Source organism: Dipodomys spectabilis, unplaced genomic scaffold (assembly GCF_019054845.1).
Source record: "Dipodomys spectabilis isolate Male_0828 unplaced genomic scaffold, ASM1905484v1 ptg000131l, whole genome shotgun sequence".
Lineage (NCBI taxonomy): Eukaryota > Metazoa > Chordata > Mammalia > Rodentia > Heteromyidae > Dipodomys > Dipodomys spectabilis.
In genome coordinates, this window is record NW_024870808.1 from 2,161,821 (window position 1) to 2,183,352 (window position 21,532).

The following is a 21,532-nucleotide window of genomic DNA, read 5'->3' on the forward strand; positions in this document are numbered from 1 at the left end:
ATGAAAGAACAGCATAGAAGGAGATACATTTATCGCACAGAAATTAAGAACTAGCCTAAGAGATTTAGAATGCTAAAGGCAATGAGGAATAAGCCTAGTTGATAACTAGTTCTTCAATAACCAAAAATGGTTCCCTAGAACTGTTTCTGATATACCTTAATTACTATCATTTTTTCCTTCCATCTGGAGTTATTCCTTCTCTTCTGTCATAACTGTTAATTAACTTCTGCCTTTTTGATGCCATGACTGCCCAAAAAGGTTTCCAAATCTCACTTAGACTACCCTTCTCATTGTGATTAGCATTGACCCCACTCAAAAGCCTGGAATCTTTAAATTTCCAGAATTAATCTTCACCTAACATCTAAGCACATTCCTGGCATTAATTTGCCCTGACCTAATGAATAAAACTTTTTTTTTCCAACACAGTATCCTAACATAGGTAAAGTACATGAATTAGCGACTATTGTCAGGTATCAGTATGGAAGGAACAATTATATATTCCAAGTATGGGTTCTTTATTTTGCATTTACTAACTAAATGTTCATTGTTGTTGTTGCTGCTGTTGTTGTTTTGGCAGTCCTAGGGCTGAAACTCAGGGCTTGGGATTTATTGCTCAGATTTTTTTTTTCTCAATTCTAACCCTCTACCATTTGAGGCACAGGACCACTTCCAGTGTTTCTTTTTCAGTTTATGTATTACTGAAAAATTGAACCCAGGGTTTAATGCATGCTAGGCAATCACCTTAACATGAAGCCACATTCCCAGAGCCCTAAAGGACTCTCTTAAGATGGCATTACATTTTCATTCCGTAACTATGTATCATAATTTTAGCCAGAAATTTTTGCTAGAAAAGGGCATTGAACACAGTACTGAATCCAGTAAGGATAGATGGACAATAAATAACTGTCACGTGCTAACCAGGGCACAGAGGGACTTACCTCATGGAGCTGGTACAGCAGACTGAGCGAGACAGCTCCTGACCCACAGCCCACCTCCAGAATGAGAGGGCAACCTTGGTTCCAACCACATTGGGGATTCTGGGCCACTTCCTCCAGCACCCATTCAATCAGTTCCTGAGAGATTGAGAAAAAAAGAAAGAAGGTCAGAATTACACTTAAGCCTGGTACCGGTGGCTCAGTCCTATAATCCTAAGTACAATGGAGGCTGAGATATGAGGATTGTGGTTTATAACCAGTCTGGGCAGAAACACCTGTGACACTCTTATCTCCAAATAACCATCAGACAACTGGAAGTGGCTCTGTGACTCAAGTGGTAGAGTGCTAGCTTTGAGCTTAGGATCTCAGGGAGCTGTCCCAGGCCCAGAGTTCAAGCCTCACAACTGAAAAGAAGTGGACTTCCCACCACAAGAAGTAGACTGAATAATACCCATTGTCCTAGGGAGCATGGCAGAGAAGTCAGGCCAAGCTTCCTGACAGCTGGGAGTCATGAGTAGGTCACCCAGCTTCTCTGTGCTTCAGTTTCCCCAGCTTCACAACTGAACAAAATGAAGGATCCCGTTCCTCATGGGGATTGGGTATTAAAGAAAGAGAGTCATGTTTTGTTTCATAATCCCATATCTGTCACAAAGTTAATAATACTCACCATCTGAGATCTTCCTGTCATATACTCACAGAAATGCCAAGAACCGTATCTGAATGACCCCTCCCTCTGTGCCTGGCCCTGCTCCAGAGATCCCTCTGTATTAATCCCTTGTTTCCTCACAACTATCCCATAAGGAGATTGAAGTCCAATGATTGAGGCCCAACCCAGATGTTCACCTGTGGTCAAAAATGGGCTGCCATGGACTGAGTTTGGGACAATCCATCTAAACCACTGACTGAGTATGGCTCTACACATCTACCATTCCAACTACAGAGGACCTGGCCTAGTGGCTCATGCCTGTCACAGATAGGAGGATTGTGATCAACCCCAGTCTGAGCATATATTAAGTCTCCATCTCAGAAATGCCCAAGACAGAAAAGCTGGTAGAAGCCAGACTGGAAAGCTTAAGGCCTTGAGGTCAAACCCTAATATACTAAAAAGAACCAGAGTCCCAGTGCCAGAGGTTCATGTCTATAATCCTACGTACTCAGGAGGTTGAGACTCTGAAGATCGCAGCTCAAGATTTAAAATAAGGTTGGCCTCGCCTCTCAGAGGTCATGATGAGAAGACCCAGAGTCAGACCTATGATGTATGCTGTTGCACTCCATACTAGCAGGACTAATATATTTGCTAAGTGTTTGCCATGCTCTCTGTCCCCCTAAGAAGTCACCCCCTGCAGGCTGCACTCCTAGTTCCTCCCAAGCTCCCACTGCCACCAACCAGGCCCAAGGAAGTACACAGCTCCAGGGCACACAGACCCCTTGTTCTTGTCATTTAACAGTGCTGTGTCCCCTTCAAGGCCCCCAGACCTCAGTTATGAAGCCCATGCACACCCCAAAGATAGCAGGTAGAATTTACCAAAGAATTCAGCCTCCTTGTTACAACCCACTTCTACACACACACACACACACACACACACACACACACACACACACACACACACACACACACACACATCCAGACCGGTGACAGAAGACTCATCCATGCAGCACCTGCAACTTGCCAACTGATCACTCACCTGAAAACAGTCAGGCTGTACAAGGAGAAAGATGAGCTCTCTCTGTCTGTCTGTCTGTCTTCAGGTGAAAGGATGACCGAGCACAGAAGACAAGGTTTCACACAGCAAGGGGGGTCTATCTTCTGCATCCAACACCTCCCATCCCCAGAAAAAAGGAAAAGACTCCAGAAGGCAGGTGTGGACATGCTGCTCCCCACCTCTGACTAAAGCCAGCAGGTACCCACCTGGGAGAAGAAAGGTGCAGATGTGCGGCTGTGTGGCTCCCACTGCTCCAGGCCAGGGGCTCTTTGGCGCTCACTCCTCACCAACCCTCCATCTCCCCATTTCCTGGGACACTAAATGCTGGGGATGGGGATGGGATCCTCGGGTCAACACACACCCCCACCCCTGGGGTACATTTGTCGCAGGTCGTGGGCCAAACTGTGGGGCACAGAGGAGGTGCGGGTCCTAGTCGTGAAGGGGGGTGGTATGGGGTGGCAGGGAGTGGGCCTGTGTGGCCTCAACTCACATGTGCTGCTGGCAAAAGCTGTTGGAAGCTGCTCCAGGTGGGGCAAGCTGCAATGGCAGTGGCATGGCGGACACTCAGGCCCAGCACAGAGGACAGGGAGGCCAGGACAAGGTCAGGCCAAAAGCTGGCTGGTGGTGCACCATTACACAATTGCCTGAGGAATCCAAGAGGCAACATGTATGTGAGCCAGCAGTACCAGGTTTGAAATGCTGTGCCATGGGGAAGGCGGGCAGGGGGCCGGGGCACAGGCAGGCACATGGTGGGCCTGAGCAAGGCCTCTCCTCCTAGGCCTCAAGTCTCTTGATCATCACTCAGCCACCTCTACCTTCTTCAACTGCTGGTAGTGGTGTCAACCACAGAGGGAATCCCAGTACTACTGGGTAGCATGGAATGTGGGCATCGCCATCATTCTTGTATCACATTGGTCAGAAAGAACCATGAAAGAATGGGGGTGTGGCTGGAATCCTGTGATGCAGGCAGAATGGGCGGAGTCAAGATAACAGCAGCCAATTTTCCAGGAAACTCTGTCCAATCCAGTTGGGGACAAGAGAGTGACGTGCTATAGCTGGATGGCTGCACAGGTTGTTTTGTATGTCTGTTTGTTCCCAGTCCCGGACCTTGAACTCAAGATCTGGGCACAGTCTGTGACCTGCTTTTGATCAAGTCTATCCCTCTACCAATGGAGCCACATGGCTTTACTTCTGATTTTCTTGGCACATGTTGGACAGGAGTCTCAAGGACTTTCTTGCCTAGGGTGGCTTTGACCATGATCCACCTATCACAGCCTTGTAAGTATCAAAGAGGACTGCTGAGAGCCACTGGTGCCTGCCTAATCATTGGTCTTACTGATGTTCTTGGAAAGACCTGTGAGTTCCCTATCCTCAGGATTAAGTGGTAGGAGCTGGAGCCCACAGTTGGAATCCTGGTCCTGCCACCTCCAAATGGCAAGAGATCCTAAGAAATTCATTCCTATTCATATGATTACCAATGGAATATGATGTATGTCATGATTAATTGGACTGTTCTTGAATGATTCAACGATAAAATTATACACAATTATAAGACACGTCAATTTTAATTAATACTTTATGAAGTATTTAAACAATGACATTCATTAAATGGAGGCCAAATGACATACCTAAGAATTAGGCATCACATAGCATGAAGATGCCATTTTTTTCTGCCAGGACTGGGATTTGAACTCATGGTCTGGATAACACTGTTGTTGCACTGTGTGGGAAGGAGAAGCTTGTTTTCTTGAATTCAAGAATTTCAGGTACGTTCTTTAAGCCTAAAATTGATGCCCACCACTAGAAAATATCCTATTTTTGTACATTTTAAATATATGACATATTTATTTTTTATTGGGAATATACTGTACAGAGGGGTTACAATTACATGGGCAAGATAATGAGTACATTTCCTGTCAAGCATTGGAGCCTCCTCTTTGTTTACCCTTCACATCCCTTCCCAGCCTCCCCACGCCCCCCCCACTGAATCCGCCCCACCCACCAAAGTTGTAAAGTTCATTTTTGATATGACAACTTTTACTTCTCATTGCTGCAACGGATCCACTTGTATCCTTATTTACACGACTTGTTTTTCCCCTTCCACTCCACAAATTATACCGACATCAATTACAGTGAAAGTAGGGTTATATTATGGGGGAGGGACATACAAAGCAACAAAGAAATAATCTTATAAATGCTTTAGAAACAAATGCATGAAAGAAAAAAAACTTTTAAATACATATCTTAGGGTTCATTTTCCTAATTTACCTTATCTAACCTTTTCTGCTTGACTCATACATATACTAGATATTGCAAATAAGGGAAACCATGGGACCTATGATTTTGGGCTTGGTTTATTTCACTTAATATAATTTTTTCCAAGTTTTCCATTTCCTAATAAATGGGGAAATGTAATTCTTTCTGATGTAGGTATAGAACTCCATTGTGTATATATACCACATTTTCTTGATCCATTCATTTACTGAGGGGCATCTGGGTTGGTTCCAGATCTTAGCTATGGTAAATAATGCTGCAATAAACATAGTTGTGCTGGTAGTTTAGTGTGGTCTTGTTTGTAAACATTTGGGTAAATGCCTAAAAGTGGGATTGCTGGGTCATAGGGGAGCTCTATGTGGAGTCTTTGGAGGAAACTCCATACTACTTTCCAAAGTGGTTGAACAAGTTTACAGGCCCACCAACAATGAAGTAAGGTTCCCTTCTGTCCACATCCCATCCAGCATCTGTTGTTATTAGAGTTCTTGATTTTTGCCTTTATAACTGGGGTGAGATGGTATCTCAAGGTTGTTTTGATTTGCATTTCTTTTATGGCTAGGGAGGTTGAGCATTTCTTCATGTGTCTATTGGCCATCCTTCTTTCTTCTTCAGAGAAGTTTCTCTTTAAGTCTTTAGCCCACTTATTTATTGGGCAATTGTTTCTTTGAGGATTATTTGTTGGGGGGTTTAATTTTTTGAGTTCCAAGTATATTTTAGATATGAGACCCTTATCCATTGTATGGCTAGTGAAGATCTTCTCCTAATCCGTACACTTTCTATTCATTTGCTAGGTAGGTCCTTTGCCATGCAGAAGCTCTGAAACTTCATGCAAATCCATTTGTCCAAACTTTCTTTGATTTATTTTGTTTCCCGGTCTCCATTAAGTAAATTTCGGCCTGTGCCAAGGAGACATAGGGTTTCTCCTATTCAATCCTCAGTGTTTTCAGAGTGTCTGCTTTGACTCCGAGGTCTTTGATCCATTTGGAGTTGATTTTGTTGCAGGGTGATATATAAGGATCTAGCATGAGTTTTCTACAAGTAGTTAAAGAATTTAGCCAGCAGCATTTACTAAAGAGGCTGTCTTTCTTACATTCTATTTTTTTAGGTCCCTTATCGAAGAATAGATGGCTATAGGTCATTCTGGGTTTTCAATTCTATTCCATTGTTCTTGAGGTCTGTGCCAGTACCAAACTCTTTTGATTACTATGACTTTATAGTAGAGTTTGAAATTTAGTATTGATATTCTTCCAGCAGCGTTCTTTCCGTTGAGGAGCATTTTTGCTATTTGGGGTCTTTTATTCTTCCATATGAATTTTTGGATTTCCTCTTCTATTTCCTTGAAGAATGAGGTTGGAATTTTGATAGGTACCGCATTAAATTTGTAGATAGCCTTGGGAAGTATTGCCATTTTCACGATATTAATCTTTCCAATCCAGGACCATGGGAATTTTTGCCATTTTCCAAGTTCTGTTTTAATTTCCTTTTTCAATTTTTAAAGTTTTCATCATAGAGGTCCTTCAATTCTTTGGTTAAGTTAATTCCTAGGTATTTTATTTTTGTGGGGGTATTACAAATGGAGTTGCTTTCCTAATTTCAGCCACACTTTTCTCATTGTTGGCATACAGAAAAGCAATTGATTTTGGGGGGTTAATTTTTTTCCCTGCTATTTTGCCAAAGTTTTGAATCAGCTTGAGTAATTTAGGAGTGGAGTCTATGGGATTCTTTACATACAAGATCATGTCATCTGCAAAGAGGGAGAGTTTTATTTCTTCTTTCCCTATTTGGATCTACTTTATGTTTGCATCTTGTCTTAATGCTGTAGTTGGCATTCTAATACTAGATTGAAGAGAAGTGGAGAGAGTGGACACCCTTGTCTTGTTCTTGAGTTAAGAGGAAATGGCTACAGTTTTTCACCATTAAGTATAATGCCGGCTGTATGTTTGTCATATACAGCCTTTATTGTATGTAGGAATGTTCCATGGATTCCTAAGTTTTTCCATAACATTCATCATAAAGGAGTGTTGGATCTTGTCAAATGCTTTTTCTACATCTATTGAGATAACCATGTGGTTCTTATCCTTGCTCCTGTTGATATGATGAATAATATTAATTGATTTGTGTATATTGAACCAGTTTTGCATAGCTGAAATGAATCCTGTTTGATCGTGGTGTATGATTTTTTTGGATGAATTGTTGAAGTCGATTGGCCAAAATTTTGTTGAGAAGTTTTGCATCAATATTCATCAAAGAAGTGGGTCTATAGTTCTCTTTCTTTGATGAGTCCCTGCCTGGTTTTGGAATGAGGGTTATGATGGATTCATAGAATGTGTTCGTTAGTGAACTTTCTCTTTCAAATTCATTGAAGAGTTGGAGGAGTATTGGTGTGAGCTCTGCTTTGAAGGCCTTGTTGAATTCCGCTGTAAAAACATCTGGTCCTAGACTTTTCTTAGCTGGGAGGTATCTTATTGCTGTTTCTATTTCAATGCTTGATATGGGCCTGTTAAGATGGTTTAACTCATCTTGGTTTAATTTTGGCATGTCAATATTTGCTAGGAAAGGTCTATTCCTGCCAAGTTCTCAAACTTATTAGCATAATGTTTTGAGAAGTATTCCCTTAAAATGTTCTGAATCTTGGTTGTTTCCGTGGTTATGTTTCCATTCTCATCTCTGAGTTTATTCATTTGGGTGTGTTCTCTTCTTTTACTGATACGATTTGTTAAGTGTCTGTCAATTTTGTATAACATCAATGTTTCTGAATTTGGACAGCTTTGCTTTGTGGCCTAAAATGTGGTCTGTCTTAGAAAATGTTCCATGTGATGATGAGAAAAACGTGTATTCTGATGCAGCTGGGTGAAATATTCGTAGATGTCTATTAAATCTAGTTGATCTATGCAGCTCTTTAGAACTGCGGTTCTCTCTGTTGAGTTTTTGCCGAGTTGATCTATCTACTGGGGAAAGTGTTATTAAATCCCCTACAATTAATGTCTTTGGGTCTATGTGGGGTTTGAGGGAAAGTAGTGTTTCTTGGATAAATTTGGGTACTCCGTTGTTTGGCGAATAGATATTTAGAACTGTAATATCCTCCTGAAGGAGAGATCCCTTATTTAGCATGTAGCGACATTCTTTATCTCTTCTCAGGAATTTTAATTTGAAGTCTATTTTATCTTATATTAGGATTGCAACTCCCGCCTGTTTATGGGGGCCGTTTGCTTGGTAGATTTTGTTCAAGCCTTTAATATTGAAAATGTGCTTGTTTTTACGGCCAAAATGTGACTCCTGAAGGCAGCAGTTAGAGAGATCTTGTTGATTAATCCAACTAGACAGTGAATGTTTCTTAATTGGAGAATTAAGTCCGTAAATGTTGAGAGATAGAACTGAGAGGTATTTGGGACTTCTTGGAGAATTAAGTCCGTAAATGTTGAGAGATAGAACTGAGAGGTATTTGGGACTTCTTTTCATATTATGCACCTTTTTGGGGCTGTGAAAACTGGGTTCATCATATGGTTCTTGGATTCTCAGTTTGGTTGCAGTTTCTTGGCCTTTATTGTGGTCTTGTTGGTTTTCTATGTGTAGGACATCTTTAAGAATCCTTTGTATGGCTGGTTTGGTGGAGATGTATTGTTTCAATTTTTCTTTGCTATGGAAGTTTTTTATTTGGCCTTCAGTTATGAAGGAGATTTTAGCTGAGTACAGTATTCTTGGTTGAGAGTTGTTTGTTTTTAGGGCATGGCATACATCACTCCAGGCCCTTCTTGCTTCTATGGTCTCTGCTGAAAATTCTGAGGTGAGTCTAATTGGTTTCCCTTTATAGGTGATTAATCTTTTCTCCTTGACAGCTTTCAGGATCTTTTCCTGGGTCTGAATTGATCCTGTGTGGATTATAATGTGATAGTGGGATGTCCTATTCTGGTCTGGTCTATTTGGCATTCTAAAAGCTTCTTGTATCTGAATAGGCCTATCTTTTTGCATGTTTGGGAAGACCTCTGCTAGGATCCTATTAAACAAATTTCCTAGTCCATTAACTTCTGTTTCTAGGTACTCCTCTACACCCATTATCTTTAGATTAGGCATTCGAATGGTGTCTTCCAAGTGTTGGATAGATCTCTCATATTTCTTAGATTTGTCTTGGATGGTTGTATGTCCTTTCTCTATCATATCTGGGCTGTGTTCAATCCCCGATATTCGATCTTCTTCATGGTCTAACCTACTGTTAAGGCTTTCTACATTGTTATTTATTTCCTTTCCTTCTAATTGGTCAGCTTTGATGGCTTCAAATTCTTTGTTGAAGCTTTGTTGTAGATATTGTATGAACTTCTTTACTTCCTTAATTTGGTTTTCAGTGTTTATTCTCAAATCACTTATTTGATTGGTTATGGTTTCCCTGGACTCCCATTCCTTCTGTTGGGATCCATTCCACATTCCCATTGTAGTCTCCCTGACTTCCTTCAGCTCTTTGTTAATTGACCCAATGAATGCCTTTATTGATCTTTTGTATTCTCATCCTGCTGTATTACTCTTTGCTTAGCTTCCTCCCGTTCATGCCATTCCTGTAGTTCTCTTTGAGTGTTTTAAGCTTGTTCAGGCCATTCCTGCCTTTCACTTTGAGTATTCTCAAGCTGCTCACGTAAATCCTGCATCAGTTTTTGAGTAGCTTCCTCACGCTCATGATATTACTGTATAAACCTTTGGATTGCCTCCTCTCTCTCTCTATCATGCTCATCCAGAGTCCTTTGTAGGTTTTCAATCTTTTCCTGCATTAAACTTGTGTTTGCCTCCTCTCTCTCCCAATCACCCTCATTCAGAGTCCTTTGTATGTTTTCAATTTTTTCATTTATCATGTTTGCTAGCAGTGTTTGTAGAGCTGTTTGGGAACTCTGCTCTGGATTATTCATTATCTGTTCTGTGCCATGATTATCATGAGTGGGAGTTGAGATACACGAACTTGACATTCTTCTTGTGTTTTTCCGGAGTACTCTGCCCATTTGGGATGAAAATAACACCAGTTTTGTACTAGAACACTAACTTAAGGCAAGCATCAACAAAAGTCTGTATTTGCACAGACAATAGTCTGCAGATACAATCTAGTTCAACAGATACATCTATTCAACATCAAAAAACTATGTATTAATGGGCTACAAACCGCAAAGAAGAATTTGTAAAACAAGAAATTATAAGGGTTAGGGAGAGATGTTGGTAAAAAATAGTAATAGAGATATGAGGGAAGGCACAAGGAGAGTTAACTTAACTTAGTACTAATCTCAAAGCAAGAAATATGTTGGATAGGATGAAAGTAGAGAGAGAGAGAAATAAAGAACAAAGAGAAAGGGAAAAAAGAGACCAGAAAAAATAGAAAAGTAAAATTTAAAAATATTATACAGAACGAAAACAAACTATGCAGAGAAGAACGTGAATATAATGAGAGAAGGAGAGGGATAAAAAGGAGATGTGAAAATCTTAAAAATAAAAATACTTAAAATATTATATAGGTATAAAGAGGTAATACTGCTATTAAGTAATTTAAGCCTCAGAGGTTTTGAATTGAGTAATAAATTTGTGGATTAAATGTGTACACAATGGAGGATAGGTTTTAATAGTCAACTATTGGTTTATCTGAGGATGTGCAGAGTAACAATTAAGTCACCTAAAGAAGAACGAAAGAGAAGAAAAGGTGAAGAGGGTAAGAAAGAAAGAAAAAACATCAGAAGTTCAGTAGAGTAAACAAAAAACAAAAAGAATTTTTTTAAAAAAAAGAAAGCAAAAAAACCCTGAAATAAAGACACACACACACATAAAGACGCACACACACATGAACCCCTAAAATAAAAATTATAAGAGGAAAAAAAGTTACTAGGAAACAATTTTTTTCAAAAAAGGTAAAAATTAAAAATTAAAAAAAAGTTTTAGAAAGAAAAAAAATTTTATAAAAGGTACAAAAATAGAATAAGAAGGAAAAACAAGTTTCTGATTTTTTTGGGAGGGGTGGGAAATATCCTGTATCTCCCTTGTGTCCCTAACCAGCCTTGTTGGAGTCTCTGGTCTGCTTGTGGTCCTGTGGCTTGGTTGGTTTCTTAAGTCAATTTGTTTGAATAGGTAGAAAAACGCTCTGCTTTACCCAGGATTTTGCGATCTTCCTCCCAGGTTAATTCAATGGGAGGGACATCTGCTTTGAGAATCACAAAAGAGGAAGATGGCTTTTTCCTCTGGTTTGGAGATGCTGTGATGAGGCTAGGTTCTGTGCAGAATTGAGGCCTTCCAGCAAACAGTAGCTTTTCCCGGTGGCTAGTTTGTGAGAAACTGACAGAGCTCAGCCGGGAGCCATTCTCAGGGTTTATGTTTACTGAATTTCAATTGATTGTCAAGGCTGCTTATGGGAGGGGCAGCCTCTGGCTCTGATTACCCAGTGAAGAAAGCCATTCCTGGGGCTGGCGCCCGAGCTGGGTGACTTTTCCCTGGGTGGAGCTAAGTCTGGCAGGTCAGTTAGGTTCTTGTGACTTGCTAAATGACTAGTTTTCTTCCAAGGCCTGAGTTAGAGCTAGCAGCTCCGCCTAGCTATGTCAGTATCCAAGATGGAGATCTGTGGTACTGGGGTGCTGGAGGAGTGGCCTTCCTTCCTCCGTTCCCTGTGAAGGATTGAGGAGGTCAGGCTTTTACTCATGTCGAGTCTTGGTTCCTGGGTCGTCTCTGGTCTGCGAACTGCAGGATGAAGATGTCCGCTCCTTTTTGGTTGTTGCTGGTGTTGAGTAGAATCTGCTCACCCACCGCATCTGGCTCATTTGTTCTGGACGAATGTGATTCAGGTATGGTGAGTTCGGCCATGAGATCTGTTTCCTTGCCTGGATTTTCCCTCTCTGGGCTAACTCTCTGTCCTGTGAAGGACACTTGGTGTGATTCTTTGGCTTAGAACTGTTCACTGGAACTCTAAAACTGTTTTGTATGTGATAGCTTGCTTAGCCTCCAGCTTCTCCTCCGCCATATTCCTGGAACTCCCCTTCTGATTTTCTTTATTGAAGATAACATAAAAGGCAGCTTGAGTTTCTAAAAACAGTGTCTACGCTATATGGCTCCTTCATAGCTTCTTTCCCTCCTAGTGTGTTTTGAGAGCAACAGTTACTACAGTGCTTTTGTTTCTTAGGGCAATCTTTCTCTTCACACAATTCTTAAAGTAGACAATTATTGGAAGCTGCCATTAAATCTAAAAAAGTATGAAATAACACACAGTGAGTGCTTGCCCTGAATTCCTGGACCTAACAAGTTCCCAATTCTGAAGACAAAGTGATTATGGGTGTGTACTAATAACTTCCACTGAATGGTGAACTTAGAACACTTTTCCCAAGGCAGGTTCGGTAAAGGACAGTAGTTGCCACCAATAATCCTGGTAATTAGGATGGCTGAGATCTATGGACCAATGAACTTACAGACCATGCAAGACTGAAAAGTCTAATATATTGAGTCCCAAAAGATGAAACTGGGACAAGAAGAGAAAACTTATCATTGGTGGAAAAGGAGGAAGACTTAACTAGGAGACTGTTACTCTGAATACTGACATGGGTATAATTATAAAAAAGTTCTAAGTTGGAGCTCATCAGTAGAAACTATCATGTCAAACCTCACTAAAGCTAAAAGTAAAACTTACAAAAATAAAAAAAACTGTTTGGATTTCAGTACTAATATCTTTTTTAAGGATTCTGTTTGTGTGTGTGTGTGTGTGTGTGTGTGTGTGTGTGTGAGTGAGTGAGTGAGTGTGTGTGTGATATCTGAAATTATCTATGGGAGAGCTTTGGTTCTTAAAACCATCATATTGACATTATCCTTTAGGTTTCCCATTCACGTCTGGTGGCATTCGAGCTCTAGTACATGATACACTCAATTCTTGCTTTCTTCTGGTTAACTGGAAATAAATATGTAATAGCTATGTCAACCTGGGTTGGTTTCAAACTATGATCTTCAGGTCTGAGCCACTATGCAAGTTACTTAATATTTCAGACTCTCAGCTTCTTCCTGTGTGGAAAGTGAAAAAAATTACTCTGGGGCCTTCGAATCTGGTGGAAGTTATGACTGGGTGCAGAAAGTATAAGTGTTCAGAATGTGTGGACAGAGTCTGACACTCTCATAAAACTACTGATGTTTATATTGAAATGAATTCCAGGAATTGGATTTTTCTGTTCTTGTTTATCCATTTATGGGCATTGAGGGAGCCACAGAAATTCAAGAACAGGGAAACAAATGCAGCAGTTGTACTTTGTAGATTGTACTCCACAATGAGCTATATCTCTTGTGGATAGGGACAGGAGCGAAAATCAGAAAGAGAGCAATGGAAGTGATTGTCAAACAAGAACGAAGCATTACCGACTTACAAAATGGTGATCTGTATGTACACTCCCTTAACAATAGCAATTTTAATAACCAGGGTTAAGGATTCTCTCCTCCAGTTTTTGTAGGGGGCCCTAAGACTCAGGCCCACCTATAGAGTTTTTGAAGGTCACATTATACAATAATTAGTATAGAGCCAGAATCACTTAAGAAATGTTATAAAAAGTATTTCATTCTTAGTACTGGTTTCTCTTTGAGTCACGATTCTATATGTTGTTGGCAGAGCTAATATTTTAGTTTTGTTTTTGAGTACATCTCAGGTTTTGAAACCCTTCTTAAAACTTCGACAGAGGTCTGCTATATCTTGGCACCCTGCCCCTAACTAAAATGGTAATCAACCTTTGAAATTAATGTACTTGAGTATGAGTTTTATTTATTGGTGGTGGTGAACTCTGGGCATGGTTGCCATCCCTCAGCTCTTAAGCTCAAGAATAGTGCTCTACCACTTGAGCCACAGTACCACTTCTAGCTTTTTATCTTTAGGTGGTGCTGAGGAATCATACCCAGGGGCTCGTGCATTCAAGGTAAGCTGACTAGCACTTATCCACCTTCTCAGGACCTATGAGTGATATTTTTGTGCACGGTCTATAAAGCAAATCTATTGAGCAAATGTATTCAATTGCCACTAGACATATTCAAAATTATGAATTATCTGATATTTTAATGAATAAAACTGTTATCATTGTTTGTCTCACCATGCTAAAAATATGAAGGAGGTATTTTAAACTAAAACTACAAAAGGAATTTTAAGATCTTGGTGCTAACAAATCTGTCCAGATGTTATTACATTAAACAGAAAATTCAAAATGGTTTTTCTTCATGAATACAGAGATCAAAGGTCTTTTAATACTTATTTTTAAATGCAAATTTAAGGGGAAAATCAGTCAGTAGGTAAATTTTATGTTAAATGTTAATTTTTAAAGAGGAAAACAAGATCCTAGGTGGCAGACAAAAGACAAAGCAATATCAGAGCACTATATGCTCAATAATCAATAAGAATCTTTAATTGAAAAACTGATCTGGAATGTGCATATTAGGCAAAGGCAAGCAGTCAGAACCTGCCACAACAAAGTAATACCATAATGTATATCTCAGAAAAAGGAAAAAAATTCATTATCCTTGTTTGCAATGATACACATAACCCCCCCTACACATACACACACACACATACACACACACACACAGACAATTGAATGTATGCAACAGCTCAATCTACTCACATCCATTCAACATTAATCAAAGATCTTCCTGTAATATTTGAAACATTAAAAATTTCAAGCCTTGTAAATAATTGATAACAGATGCATAAGCAAGCATTTTCTGAATAGCACTCTGCTATGGAAATGAGAGTTCGTGGTGGTTATAATTATTTAAAACATCTCTGAATCTCGAAAGAATAGAACAAGAGACAATCCGAATTTTGGGACTATATTTCTACCAGCTATTCTGCAAAGGATTAATAAGAAGTTACGAGATCCAATAATAAATATCAAATTAATACATTAATATGTGTAAGTGAAGTGAAAGACAGTGATCAGAAATCAATGCTGCCTCCAATTCTCAGCTGGCTACACACTGTGACACCTTTGATTCTGCTGCACCAGGCCCACAGTTGTCTTCCTCATAGCAGTGGCGCTGCTGGGGTTGGTGATGGGAGCTGTGTGAACAGGGGGGAGGCCAAAGGGCATACCGAGCTGGGGCTGGGGCTGGGGGCAGTGGGAGAGGATGGGAGGCCCTGGCAGAGGCAGTGAAGGGAGGAAGGAGGTAGTAGGCTAGCAGCTCAGGCAGCAGCAACCCCAAAGGCAGCTGAGTTCTGGGTAGTGTCTGTGAGATGCGGAATTTGGGGTGGATCTGCTGAGGCCTGTTTGCTTGGTGAGGAGAGGAAGGAGTCTCAAGTCCCACCCAAACAATGAGAAATGAGACAACCAATGGCTAAAGAATTTCAAGAACACAGTCAGGGACTCATAGGTAAACTCTGGGCGCAAGGAAGGCAGCAGAGCTGGGGCTGTGATTGTCATGCATCTCTGGAAGCCATTGGAAGTAAGTGAGGGCCAGCTACGCTATGGGCTAGGCCTTGCTCTCACATTGAAGCAGGCACCAGGAATTTCCAGCACAGCCTCAGCCTGCCCCATGGAGCTGGCCTGTTGTGGGTGCTGAAGACCGGGCAGGTGCTGGAAGGCTATGCGCAGCAGGGCAGAGGAAGCAAGTCTAATAGGCGCTGCTCCAGCGCAGCCCGGCCTAGGCCCACTGGGGAAGTTGTGCCTCTGGATCAGGACCAGGCTCTGCTCCCCAAACAAGTAGAATCTCTGGGGACCTGCAAGTCGCTGCCACGTGTGTGTTGTGAACTTCTTTAGCATGGCCAAGGAGTCTCCATGGAGAGACACATTTGCTCCTGTGCCTCTCCCATCTTCTGGATTCCTGCTCCCCCCTGCCTCCTGCCATGTCCAACTACAGGAGTCAACTTCTCCAAGCCGCTGAGAGGCCATCCCGGAAATGCTCAGAGGGTTTTCCAGGCTGGTTCACCATGCATGCAGGGCTCACAGGGTGCCATCCTCCAGGCAATGTGTACCCCATTTCAGCTTGGTCACCCCTGCCTAGGGGACTATGAACTGCATTCTTACACAGAAAACCAGGGGTACACAGGCCATCCTGTAGTCTAAGGCATCCTTTCCTTCCTCTTGCTCAGGTGTGGGGCAGCTATGGAGACAACTGCAAGATCATGTTTGATTATCTAAAAGGAAGAGGAAGAAAGCTTCATTGTCCCAGATACAGCTGCCCCTGGGGTTCTCTGTGTACAGTGGTCTTGTGCTGAGATAAGGATCCCCAAAGACCACCAAGGACCCAGTTCCGATGCAAGCACATGAGACTCATTTATTGCATGCTGGGTCCTGGACTCATAACCATCTCCATTGCAGCGGATCAGAGTTGAGAGCCCCAATCCTTCAGTTAACAGGGTTTTTATTGGGTATAGGTTTGAGGTAAGGGGGTTCCTACCTTGGCAGTTACATGATTAGTTAACATTTAGTGACTGAATCTTCTAACAATCTTATTGGCTAACATGTGCAGGCTAAGCAGTAAGCAGCAAACTGTTAACTAGCTATCTTAAGAAACATCTGTAGCTTTAGGTACCTTCCTCTCATCCGCTGATGGCTATTGCTAGGGGACTTACTGGCAGAACGTTATTGGGACATTTCAAAGTTTTTCCAGGAACTGGAGTTCTAAATTTCTGTAAAAGTCTTTACAATGGGTACTTTCAGTAAAGGTCTTCACAATACATACTTTCGGTAAAGGCCTTCAAAATGGAGTCTAAGTCCACAATTGCTGTACTTTGGCTAAGGTCTCTCATAGGTGTGTGTGTGTGTGTGTGTGTGTGTATGTGTGTGTGTGTTTGGTTTGAGAGAGTCAGACACAGCTAATGTTTGGGGTAAAACACTACTTCCCTTCAGCATTGAGTTTTGGTGTCTAGTGTTTGGCCCCCTCCCCAATTCTGAGTTCTAAAGTTGTCGTTCTAAATACTTTTATCCTTTAATCTTCTTGATATTCAGATTTCAAAGGTCTGTTTGTGAACTTCCACATTTGCTTCATGAAGGTGGTGCCTTTCTTCTAACTTCTAACCTTTTCTCTCTTTAAATGCAGTTTGTGCTGTTAGTGGTTTTACTTAGCCAAGACTGTTGTGGTCCAGGCTGTGACTATTAATTCTGAGATTAGTTTAAGCCAATATGATACTATCCTTTCAGTCTATCTAGTGAAAGAAGTTCAGCATATTTATTGACGTAATTTCCTGGTTGTAAATACAAAAAAAAGCATCCAGTGGTATAAATGTACAATCGGTTGTTTTTAGTAAATTTTGCACCAGTGTAATGAAAAAAATCTTTTTAGTAAAGTGAGTATATGGAATGGGAAAAAAACAAATATTATAAAACATAAAAATTGATCAAATACTAAAAGAAAAAGAAAGACACTGATTGTGAATGAAGTACAAATGTAAGTGTTTAATAAATAAATGAAATATTTGAGATTCGTATCCACATAGAAAATACATAGGAAAATAAAGACGAAAGTCACTGAGATCCCATCTTATACTCCAGAATAGCTATCACCACTCAAATAAATAAACTTCTGGAGAGGTTGAAATACATCAGGAACTGTATTTGGTTTTGTGGAATTGTAAACTACTGTAACCCATATGGAGATCCTAATGGAAGTTTACACAATACCAAAAAGACATATATGTTGATGACCTTTATCGCAACTGGATACATATTGAAGGAATATAAGTCAACATGAACATCCATGTTCATGGCAGCAATATTCATAGCAACCAAGCAACCATTTAATTCTTATTTAATTTCAATTATTTCTTTCCATCTACTGGATTTGGGTTTGTCTTGCTGCTCTTTTTCAAGGACGCTGAGATGTCTCATTAAATTGTTGGTTTCAGATATCTCCAATTTGTTAATGTAGGTACTCAGAGGTATAAACTTGCCTCTGAATACTGCCTTTGCTGTGTCCCAGAGGACCTGGTAGTTTGGTTTTTTTTTTTTTTTTTCGTCGTGGGGCTTGAACTCTGGGCCTGGGCGCTGTCTCTCAGCTCTTCAGCTCAAGGCTAGCACTCTACCACTTGCGCCTCAGTGCCACTTCCGAGCTGGTAGTTTTTGTGCTCATTTTTGTTGAATATCATGAACACTTGAATTTCATTTCTAATGTCTTCCATGGCTCACTGGTGGTTCAACAGTGTGTTTTTCAGCCTCCATGAGTTACAGGACTTTCTTTGGTGGCTTTTGGTGTTGAGTTCTAACTTTATTCCCTTGTGGTATGAGAGAATGCAAGGTATAACTTCAATGTTTCTGAATTTGGACAAGTTTGCTTTGTGACCTAAAATGTGGTCTATTTTGGAAAATGTTCCATGTGCTGCTGAGAAGAACATGTATTCTGATGCTGCTGAGTGAAATATTCAGTAGATGTCTATTAAATCTAGTTGATCTATGCAGTTGTTTAGGTCTGTGGTTTCTCTGTTGAGTTTTTGCCCAGTTCATCTATGAAGTAGGGATAGTGGTGTGTTAAAATCCCCAACAATTAATGTCTTTGGATTAATATGGGATTTGAGAGAAAGTAGTGTTTCTTGGATAAATTTGGGTGCTTCGTTGTTTGGCGAATAGATATTTAGAATTGTAATATCCACCTGAATAAGATATCTTGTATGTAGAGACCTTTTTTATCTGTTCTAATCAATTTTAATTTGAAGTCTATTTTATCTGATGTTAGGATTGCAACTCCTGCCTGTTTACGGGGAGCATTTGCTTGGTGGATTTTGTTCCAGCCTTTCACATTCAAACTAAGTTTGTTTTTGGGGGGAAGTTTTACTCCTGTAGGCAGCAGATAGAAAGATCTTGCTTTTTAATCCAACTAGACAGTCTATTTTGCTTAATTGGAGAGTTAAGGCCGTTAATGTTAAGAGATAGGACTGAGAGTTATTTGGGAGTTCCTGCCATTTTATCCACCTTCTTGGGGGCTGCGGTAATGGGGGTTCTTCTTATGTTTCTTGGATTCTCATTTTGGGTGTGGTTTCTTGGCCTTTATTGTGGTCTTGTTGGTTTTCTAAGTGTAGGACATCTTTAAGAATCCTTTGTAGGGCTGGTTTGGTGGAGATGTATTGTTTCCATTTTTCTTTGCTATGGAAGTTTTTTATTTGGCCTTCAGTTATGAAGGAGATTTTAGCTGGGTACAGTATTCTTGGTTGATAGTTGTTTGTTTTTAGGGCATGGCATGCATCATTCCAGGCCCTTCTTGCTTCGATGGTCTCTGCTGAGAAATCTGAGGTGATTCTAATTGGTTTCCCTTTATAGGTGCTTGATCTTTCCTCTTTGACAGCTTTAAGGATATTTTCCTTGGTTTGAATTGATCCTGTGCAGATTTTAATGTGATGGTGGAATGTCCTGTTCTGGTCTGGTCTATTTGGTGTTCTGAAATCTTCTTGTATCTGAATGGGCCTATCTTTTTGCATGTTTGGGAAGTATTCTGCTAGGATCCTGTGAAACAAATTTCCTAGACCATTAACTTCTGTCTCTACGTGTTCCTCTACACCCATTACCCTCAAATTAGGCCTTCTGATGGTGTCTTCCAAATGTTGTATAGATCTATCATATTTCTTGGTTTTGTCTTGGATGGTTGTATATTCTTTCTCTATAATATCTAGGCTGTATTCCATCCCCATAATTCGATCTTCTCCCTGGTCGAACATACTGCCAAGACTTTCTACTTTGTATTTTATTTCTTATTCTTCTAGTTGGTCGGCTTTGATGGCCTCAAATTCTTTGTTGGAGATTTGTTTTAGATCTTGCATGATTTTCTTAAATTCCTTCATTTGGTGTTCAGTGTTTATTCTCAAATCACTTAGTTGATTGGTTATGGTTTACTTGGACTGCCATTCCTTCTCTTGGGTTCCATTCAGCATTCCATTTGTAGTCTCCCTGATTTCTTTCAGCTTTCTATTTATGGATTCCATGAATGCCTCCATTGATCTTTGTCTATTCTCATCCAGTTCTCTAAGTTTCTGTATTTCTCTTTAAATAGCTTCCTCATGTTCACAGAATTCCTGCAGTTCTCTTTGAGTGTACTGAGCCTGTTCACGCCATTCCTGACTTTCTCTTTGTCTGTCCTCAGCCAGCTCACGCAATTCCTATCTATCTCTTTGACTGATCTCAACCTGCTTATGCAATTCCTTTATTTCTCTTTCAGTGTTCTTAATCTGCTCACAAAATTCCTGTATCAATTTTTGAGTATCTTCCTCAGGCTCATGAGTCTCCTGTATTGATCTTTGGTTTACCTCCTCTCTCTACTTATCTTGCTCACACTGATACCTTTGCAAATTTTCACTCTTTTCATTTACCCTGTTTACCTGTAGTGTTTGTAGAGCTTTTTGGGAATATCCTCTGGATTATTCGTTACCTTTTCTGTCCCCTGATTGTCATGAGTGGGAGCTGAGACCCTCGGACTTGCTATTTTTCTTGCGTTTTTCTGGCTTGTTCTGCCCATTTGGGATGAGTGTAACACCAGTTTTGTGCTCAAACACTATTTTAAGGTAAGCATCAACCAAAGTCTGTAGTTACACAGTCAAAAGTCTGCAGATACAATCTAGTTCAAGAGATAGAATCTATTCAACATCAAACAAATATGTCTTAGTGGCCTAAGAACAGTAAGGAGAATTTGGCAACCAGAAATTATTAGGTTTAGGGAGAATGTGGGGAAAAATAGGATTAGTGGGATGTGGGTAGGTGAGGGAGAGTGGAACTAACCAAGTCCTGATCTCAAATAGGGAAATGAATTGGACAGTATGAAAGCAGATAGAGAAAAAAAGAAAAAGAAAAAAGAATAAGAGAAAAAAGAAGAAGAAAAAAGAGACAAAAATGGGAAAACAAAAAATTACAATTAAAATGTGAAACCCTTAAAAACTGCAAGTTTGAAGAACTAGTATTCAGAGAAGAATGGGGATGGGATGAGAGGAGGGGAGGGATCAAAAGGAGACAGGAAAAAGTCGAAAAATAAAAACCTTTAAAAATATTGTATGGGTATAGAGAGGAAATACTGCTATTAAGGACTTTAAGTCTAAGGTTTTGAGTTGAGTAATAAATTTCTGGATTAAGTGTGTACACGTTGGGTGATAAGATCTAATAATCGGCAACAGGTATATCTGACGATGAGCAGAACAGCAATTAAGTCACACAGAAAAGAATGAAAGAGAAGAATTGAAAAGAATGAAAAAAGAAAAAGAGAAAAAATGATCAAAATGTCAGTAGAGATTTTTAAAAAGCATACACACGTATACACCTAAAATTAAAATTATACGAGGAAGAAAAAAATAATAGAAAACAAATTTTTTTAAAATTAGAATTTAAAAATTTTAAAAATATTTAAAAATAAGGTACAAAAACAGAAAGTTCTTTGTTTTTTGGATGGTGGGGGAGATGGGAAGATTCTGTAACTCCCTTTTGTTCATAACCAGTCTCTTGGTGGAGTCTCTGGTCTGGTTGTGGTGTTTGGTTTTCCTGTGGCTTGATTGGTTACTTAAGTCAGTTTGTTTGGGCAAGCAGAAAAATGCTCTGCTTTTCCCAGGATTTTGTGATCCTCCTCCCAGGCTAGTTCAATGGGATATAGATCTGCTTTGAGTATCACAAAAGAGGAAGATGGCTGTTACCGCTTGTTTGGAGATGCTGTGATGAGGCTAGGTTCTGTGTAGAGTTGAGGCCTTTC